The sequence below is a fragment of the Polistes dominula genome, unplaced genomic scaffold, assembly GCF_049000335.1.
Source record: "Polistes dominula isolate Pdom_NZ unplaced genomic scaffold, Pdom_raw_medaka contig_6, whole genome shotgun sequence".
NCBI classification, from domain to species: domain Eukaryota; kingdom Metazoa; phylum Arthropoda; class Insecta; order Hymenoptera; family Vespidae; genus Polistes; species Polistes dominula.
Genome location: NW_028301069.1, coordinates 312,507 through 321,174, shown reverse-complemented (window position 1 = coordinate 321,174; position 8,668 = coordinate 312,507). Strand labels below are relative to the sequence as shown.

Here is an 8,668-nt window from a genome sequence, read left to right as displayed (position 1 = left end):
TGTTAACGACACACGGTGTTCCCAAGCAGTTACCAATCCAAGTACTAACCGTGCCCAGTGCTGCTTAACCTTAATGATTGAACGAGAACTAGTATTTTCAGCACAGCTATGATCGTTAACAGCATTACTATTATCTCCTGTTTAAATGAATTTGTCAACTATCGACCTGAAGTAATCCTGTATGTAATTTCTGTAGGGTAATTTTTCTTGTCTTGGCGATGCATATATAGCCGAAATTTAAAATTTGTGTCAGATTGTACACTGCAATTGTGGTTGTTTGAAGGTGTTTTTGTCAAATTCGACTATACAGATGGTGTTTGATTTACTTTTAAATATAAATGCTGTAACTTTCGTTTAATTTCCCTGATAAGTGTCTTTTATTCTATATACTGTAATATGGGATTTTTAAATAGCTTCTTGTAGTGAAATATGATTTAAAAACGAGAAGTATATCAATATTGTCTTTGTTTAAAAATTTTTCTCTCTCTACGACTCTGTTGCAATCCTTCAAGAGTTCTAGAACACTATTTTTGGGGTAGTCATTTTTATTTCATAGTTACCTCGTTTATGAGCTATTGTAATACAGTTGTCTGTTGAATTTGTTGTTTTAGTATTGCGTTTTGTTCAATTATCATATATGTTAGTATTACTCTAGTTTTAATGGATTTTTTGAAGAGTTTCTTGATTTTTTTAGCGTCATGTGTTTCTTTTTCGTTTAATAATGTCGAGTTTGAAGGTGCCTGACACCCAACTTATCGAGTCAATCAAATTTATAATTTTCTGCATAATGATTAAGAAAGAGTATATATTATCTCTAAAGTCATTTACTTCTGTTTCTTGTTGTATTTTTTACTGCGAATGCACTCTCTCTGCTTCGAAAAGGAGAGAAGAGAATTCTCTGGAGCTGCTTTCTAACCTCACTGGCTTTTTTACCTATATGAGTGGTTTCCGTTATAATTGCAGCATTTTACTAATAGTGGTTTCCGTTATAATTGCAGCATTTTACTAATAGTGGTTTCCGTTATAATTGCAGCATTTTACTAATATTGGGCACTTAATTAAGACATCATTTCGTGCATATTTGCGCACACAGTTCTATTGCAATAATTCTTGGTATGTTCGTATTTGTCGACATCTCATGCATTGCGGTATTTTTCGTTATGTCGTCTTAATTAAACGTTTATTTTATTGTTTATCATTTTGTTTATACTAAAAATTTCCTCATTATTGCTTCTAGGTTTGAATTCCATTATAAACAACAGCAATAGTTCCAATCTACTATACCCCAGCATTGTAAATTCCTCCTTGATGTTTGTATTGTTTGTACTGGCTTGTTTTCAGAAATAAGTTTCCGATGTAAAAATCCGATGACCTTTTTGCAGCTTTTTTCCGTCTTTAATTGGTATCTATGATAGGCTGAATTTTTTGTTACTTAGAACTTGTTTTACTTTACGAAATATTTTAGAAGTGTTTGTAAATATTTTAACTTTATGAAGTTTTATTTGTTTTAAAGTATAGTTTTCTATCCCTACTGTATAATTAACCCTAAAAGTGCACACTTGGTAAAAGTTAGTTAAAGTGCAATGTGAGTGTTTGACACCCCAACGGCTTTGAACGCGACTCCTAAAGCCGCTTTTAATATTTGGACCTTGCAATTTTTTTAAAAGTAGTTTGATACACCTTTTTAAAATAGATTTGGTTTTATACCCATCTGAATTAACACTAGATAGGGACAAATAACCAATTTTTTTGAATTCAGTAACGTATTCGAGAGATCAAAAATTTGTTGGAACGTCAAACACTTCATGTGCACTTTAAGGGTTAAAAGCAACTTAAGAAGGGTTTCTATTATTTGGGCCTCAAGATAAATTAATTGTGGTTAAATGAAATAAGATCTAGTTACGTTTATCTTTATCTCTTGTTCTAATGAGTTAAACGAAATTAAAAGTGGTATTTTCCTGTAAGTAGCGCCAGGTCTCGAAATTATTTGCATACAAGATTATTTTTTGATTTTTATTTACTACAGAGCTTTTTTCGTAATTTCGTAATCCACAAAAACTACTTGTACTCTGATTTTAGGAATCTTACAGTTTTGTGTATGTTTAAATTAATATAATCGTTTTCGAAGAGATATATGTATCAATTTTAGTGATCATTTTTATCAGTTAGGTTAATTTTATAGCATTATTAAAAAAAATTCGGACAATCAAAGCACTAGCTAGTTGTAAATCAACATTTTACTTTAAACACTTTTTATACGAAGCTCACAAGGTACATAAGTAGTTATCAAAAAGTTTAAACAATGCTCAGAAAAGAAAAAAGTCGAAATCACAATAAGTCTTCTTAATTTAACGGCTTTACTGTTCAGTCAGAGAAAAATTTGTATAGATTTCTTAACACACATAGTTCAAAAATGACTACTAATTGATAATCGATGATTATTAATGGAACATTTTAAATCTTAGCCAAATTTAAAAAAAAAATCGTTTCATTTACTCTGGAATATTTTTTTTCTTTGGAAATATTTATTAAGCCTTTTACCTTTAACCATACTGCTTTTTTCAAAAGGTCTAATTTGAGAAATTAGGCCATAAATTAATTTATACGTAGTGTGTTAAAAATACTAGCTACAATTAAGTAATTTGTTTTAAAACCAACTTAAATGTTTTCAATAGTAATCTGTTCTTTAACTTAAGGCCTTTTTTTAGTTCTAACAAATTCCGCAATAGACTCATATATTTTTTTATTTGTTTAGCGCTTAGATTTAGTACAACTTTTTTGCAATCTAATACTATTTTTAAGGGGAAACACCACTCTGGAATTTTCAAAAGATCATTTTTTTTAGCTAAAAGTGTTCTTTAAATGTCTAAAAACAATATGCACTTGGTCTCAAAGCAAAAAAAAATTGTAAACATTTTTTTTAAAAGTAGCGCTATTTTCACAGAATATGATTTAGGAAAACATTCCTGCGTACTTCTATAGGTAATGATACATAGATAAAGAATTTCTTTTGTTTTTTGTTTTAAGTCTCATACTTGTCCAGAAATATCTTCTCACCTTTTGCCAAAAAAAAAAAAAAAAGGATTTTGGTCATCAGTCACGAATACCGACGCTATTTTTTATCTAAAATCAAAAAAAATATTTTTTTACATAGTTCTCTATATGATCAATCAAACCTCAAAAGAGAAATCCTATTCCACATTTAGTGTTCGCAAAAAAATTCCCCAAATAATGCTTCTTTTAGGCTCTAGAGTTGTGTTACCCCTTAATAAAGTTCCCTACTTTCTAAAAAAAGTGGATATTATATCATCTAAAATAAATTCACTATTTTTCTTATAAAAAACTTTTTACCTAATCAAAAACAAATGTCTGTTTATTACTATCTGTTATTCTATAATAATTAGTAAATGCTAAGTAAGATTACCTTATTACTAAATTGTTTACCTATCCGGTCATCCCTAAGTTTTTTAAAAATGTACACTGTTTTTCGGACAGAAAGAATATTTTCTGTAATTAAATGTAAATAATAGTTAATATTTTCTTGAAACTAAAAATTTATGCCTATGAACATCCAAACTAGAAAAACTACTTTATGTACACCTATTTCTATTAGGATTGTGTAAAAATGATTAATTTCTAGAAAACAGTTTTATTTTGTTATAATTATCGTAGGTAATAGATATATAAGTAAACAATATAACACTTATTATTTAATATTATATAATACATTAAATAAATAAAACGTAGGTAATACAACATAATACTATAGTTATAAATTAACGCGTTCACGATTAGCTGAATCACTATTGGGTTAGCAACTAAGTTATTGCGGATTTCGTCGACAGAAGGAGTTTATACTTTCTTTTGTTTCGTTAACATGTTCATAGTACCTTACCTATATTTTTTCTTATTATTTTGACGTCTACATATCATTCAGTAAAAAATTAAATTAAATTGTTTCTTAGTTTTGTTTTTATCCTTATCTAAAAATGGAAGAACAAGACGTGCACTTCAGACATATTTTGTTGTATTATTTCCCAAAAGGCAAGAACGCAACGCAAGCACACAAAAAGTTATGTGCAATATATGGCAATGAAGTCTTGAAGGAAAGGCATTGTCAGAATTGGTATGCCAGATTTTGTTCTATTGATTTCTCATTGAAAAATGTTCAACGATCTCTGGCCATCCAGTTGAAGTCGATGAGACATATATCAAGGCCATTATCGATTCAGATCGTCATAGCACAACACATGATATTGCAGAGAAGCTCGATGTAAAAAAAGATTATGCTGTTAGTCTAGTAGGATTATTAAGAAATTTTACACTTTGAGCTTTTACCAAAAAATTAGACGATTAATTCAAACCTGTACTTTTTAAGCAAAAATTTGGAATTTTCATTCTTATTTAAAATCTGCAATCATTTAGTTGCCAATTTAATAGTTTTGAACGTAATAAATAAAAATTTGACGACAAATATGTTTTCTTTTAAATCAATTTACTTCTTTTATTCTGAAATATTTTCCTTGTATTTATCCTTATCGGAAATCTCTAGCTCGTTGGTTGTGTCAAATAGGTCACATTATATTATGTATGGTATTTTTAGTTTCCAATAGTTTTTTTTTTTTCAATCGAAATCTGAATACTACTCTCATATGCTATTTATTTCTTTTATTAATATATTTTTAGAATGCCTTGACATTTTCTTTATATAAATGAGTCGTTTATTTCAAAAGTATCTTTAGTTCATTTTTTATTTTTTTTCACACAATTTTTTTTATGACACTTTGTGCAGTTGTAGATGTTCTTACGGTTAACAAATAAATATTACTTACTAGGACTTATAAGGCTACTTTTAAAATACACATCTCAAGTATTCGCAAGAAAATAATACACTGAATAAAAACACAAAACTTACATTGAAGTAAGGATGGCTTACTTTTCTTTAATTTAAATTAGTATTTGAAACTCAGCACGCAATGGAAACACTTTTAAACTTTTGTACTATTACTCTCTTTCCCACAGTTGCAAAATTGTACTGTGACACCTACTCAATTTTAGTCTGTTTCCGGTTTTTTTAATAAAAGAAACCATCCTCCTTAGATAATGTAATAAAAAATATTTAACCTGTTTAGTGCCAAGCGCGACGAAATATCGTCGTAAAAATCACTTGCGAAAAGTGTTGCGATCCTTCCTTGATCAAATTAATTTCAGCGCTAGTGTCAATTAGTAACGTCACAGTACCCGTCAGCTGTCTAGAGGTACACGTGACGAAGGGAGCTAAGGTCATTGGTTCGTAAGTTATTTGTCTGACCGTGACGGTCCTGGTTTAGCCGTCGGTGACTGAGGACGCGGACCTAGAAGAGGAAGCCCGGCGCGAGTTATGTTACAAGCGTCCGAAATAGAGAATTACGAATAGTCGAGAAAATAACGATAACGGATTTGTTTGGTTCGGATAGGCAAGTAAATAATCGAACTAAAAGCATTGATTAAAATACTTCCGATTTATTTACGTCTTTACAATTAAGAAGCCCGACAGAGAATGATCGTCGCTGACGCGAAGGCAGCGATGGATAGCACCTTCCCTTGCCCTTCCATCGTAATCGAGCACCAAGAGGATGTTTAGTCTACTCATGCTGATAACGGGGCCGGCCGCCCGGGCATTCCAGAGGCCCGGTGGGCGAGTCATATGATTCCTCCCTGCCGAAGTTCGAGGACGTCCTCGTCCTTGACGTCCGTGGTATGTTGCCTCCCCCCATGCTGCCTCCCCTTGTTCTTACATTTTATACAACAAGTAAACAAGCATGACCGATATCAACAACAACACCAGTACAATCGAGGTTACCGATGTATGAAATTCCAATCCGAATGATTTATTAGGAGTTATGAATTTTGGGGTAGTTATTGTGGGTATTACCAAACTTTTCAGCGGTTCGAAATTCAGTTGATGATTCCTGATTATGAGAGGTTGTAAAAGATTAATTTGCTTTGCTTCTCCGAAATCTTTGTCGAGTTCGTACCCTTGGATTTGTAGGTTACCCCCCTGTACCAAATGTGTCCCCCTGATCATGGTTTCGTTGTTACCATACTTAATCTTTATATAGTAGTTGCTTGATATTAACGTTGAATTCTCGGTTAATTTGTAAACGAGCACCAGTGAAGAGCCCACACCCACAATGATCGGCCCCGTTCCGACAGCCGTTATTTGTTGACATAAGTGTACTCCTTTATCAACGAGCCGACATTCCTTTGCATATAGCTTGATTGTAGGTCCAATTAAAGTCCAAGGTGTGGTAATAATTTCCGTTTGATTATTATTATTGATAATAGCAAGTCTTTGAATTAAGGCGAACTCAATGGGATTTAGGATAGGAATTTTAAGGGCATATATGATAGAGTCTTGGGTAAATACGATTGTTCCCCTAGTAAAGCGAAAATCTAACAAGCTATGATAATGTAACATAAGCTCCTTATAAGAATAAATACCTAAAAGGTGTGCACGAATATTTGACATTTGTTCGTATGTAAGTATTTCCAAATCGAATAATTGTTCCGAAAAGATGAAAGATCTTTTTATTTTGCCTAACAAATCGAGAAAATTTTGTCCCTGTATAATATGCGTGGTTATTCCTTCGAAGAGATTAAATTTGATGTTTTAGTCATTCAAAGTTTTTGCCATATTTAACAAACTTCCGTTGATAATTCCTATGTTAGCGTTTATATCCTTGCCGACCTTATATATTACACTTATTGATTTATTTATCATGACTATATCCTCTTGCTGTTGATAGTTAAGTAGTTCTAAATTACTATTGATTTTTCTAAAATCTTCCGCATCTGGGTTCCCAAAAAAATATTTAATCGCAGTGCCCAATCCATCCACCAAGCCTTTCCTACTCCTTTCATTGAAAGGTGCTATCTGTTGTAAATTTTGACGTATTTCTTCACAAATGATTGCAACTTGTTTTAATAATCCTGATTCTTTAAGTTCTTGTTTTAGAGATAACATATGGTAATTAGTGAGAATTTGAGTATATATGCTTCTTAGATTATGAATGTTTATGTTGAAGTGTATGTGGTGATACTCTGCTATGATTCTTCCAACTCCTTGCCGATAATCATAATGGGCCGAACCAATGTCCCCCTCATTGTCACCCCTAGCGAGCATTGCCGTGAGTAACAGGATCAGTGCAATCCTCATCGTCCTGTGAAGAAGAGATCTTTCTTAATTTCTTGGCGCTTCGTAAATTATAGCGTCGGGGTTGACCATGTATATAACACTCTAACGCGGGACCCTTCTGTTCGTTTACAAGTACTTTCTGATATCGTGCTGCCGTTTTGTCACGCTGTTGTTTATGTGTTTTAATATAGATTTCTTTATTTTCTAATGTTTTATCGGAGTCGTTAGGTAATTTTTGCTTATTTATTTGCTTATTATATAAAGTGTTATAGAAAGGTAAAATTTCATTTTTCCTTATCTCATTATATTTCTCGATCGTGTCGGCCTCCGGTTCGATTACGTGTTTATGTAAATCTTCGTACGGTCCATATAAAAGGGTAAAAGGTGCAAAGTTTGTGGTTGAATGAATACTTTGATTATAAATTAAAATTGCTGTAGTCATATGGTTTTTGATCGTTTCTCCAGGATTTTGTTCCATAAGGATACTTAATTTCTCTCTTAGAGTGGAATGTAAACGTTCTATCGGTCCATTTGACGTATGGCGATTGATGGTGGTTTGGTGATAATCTATCTTGTGTATGCGGCAAAACTCCCTGAATACAGCCGAATTAAATTCACTGCCGTTATCTGTAGTGATTTTGTCTGGAAAATTATGATGTGAGGCAAAATGTCTTAATTTATTTAAAATGGTTGTGGCGTTTCCGTCCATTAGATGATAGGCTTGAGCGTATTTGGAAAATATGTCTATGATCGTTAAGAATTTTTCTTTACCAATATGAAAAATATCCATGTGTATGTGTTGCAGCGGTTTATTAGCAATTATAGGGCCATAAGACTCCGTTGTATAAGGTCTTCTTTCATATTTATTCTCTAGGCATAGTTCGCATTGGTTTATAAAATTTTGAATGATACGGTCCATGTTTAAAGTGTAAAATTTTCTTTTAAAGTGAGTTATAGTTTCCTGTATCCCGTTATGGTTTTGGTTATGATACTCCTCTAATTTTTTCACAAAGTTTTTTCGATCTATTACAGGTGTGTAGATGTTAGTTTTAATCAATTTCAATCTTTCTTTGAAATGTTCCTTGAGTATTTTATACATAAGGGTTTCCAAATTCTCGTCTGCAAAGTAAATTCCATATTGTTTATCAGGGTTGATGTTTTCTCTTAAAAATTTTAGTAGTTGTGTCTCCGCATCATCTTTATTAATTTTGACCGTGTATAGTATTTTGAGTTTATCTTTGATCGTTTTCACCTCATAGTCTCTTCCTGATTTGATTATTACACCGTAATTAAACATGTGAATGTTTTTTTCCGTTATGGGCAAAGAGAAGTCTAGGTTTTCATCCGATGCACGAACGGTTGCCATATCGTCATCCTTCTCCTGAGCATTGAGTTCTATCCTGCTTAAGGCATCTGCCACACTATTTTCACGACCCTTCCTATATTTAATGTCGAAATCATATTCTTCTAATTTAATTCTCCATCGAATTA

General features: G+C 32.1%; 1 pseudogene; it reads right to left on the bottom strand.

The window, feature by feature from the left end:
- LOC149031345 (5S ribosomal RNA) lies at positions 1-120 on the bottom strand (annotated as a pseudogene).
- Positions 121-8,668: the final 8,548 nt, after the last annotated feature.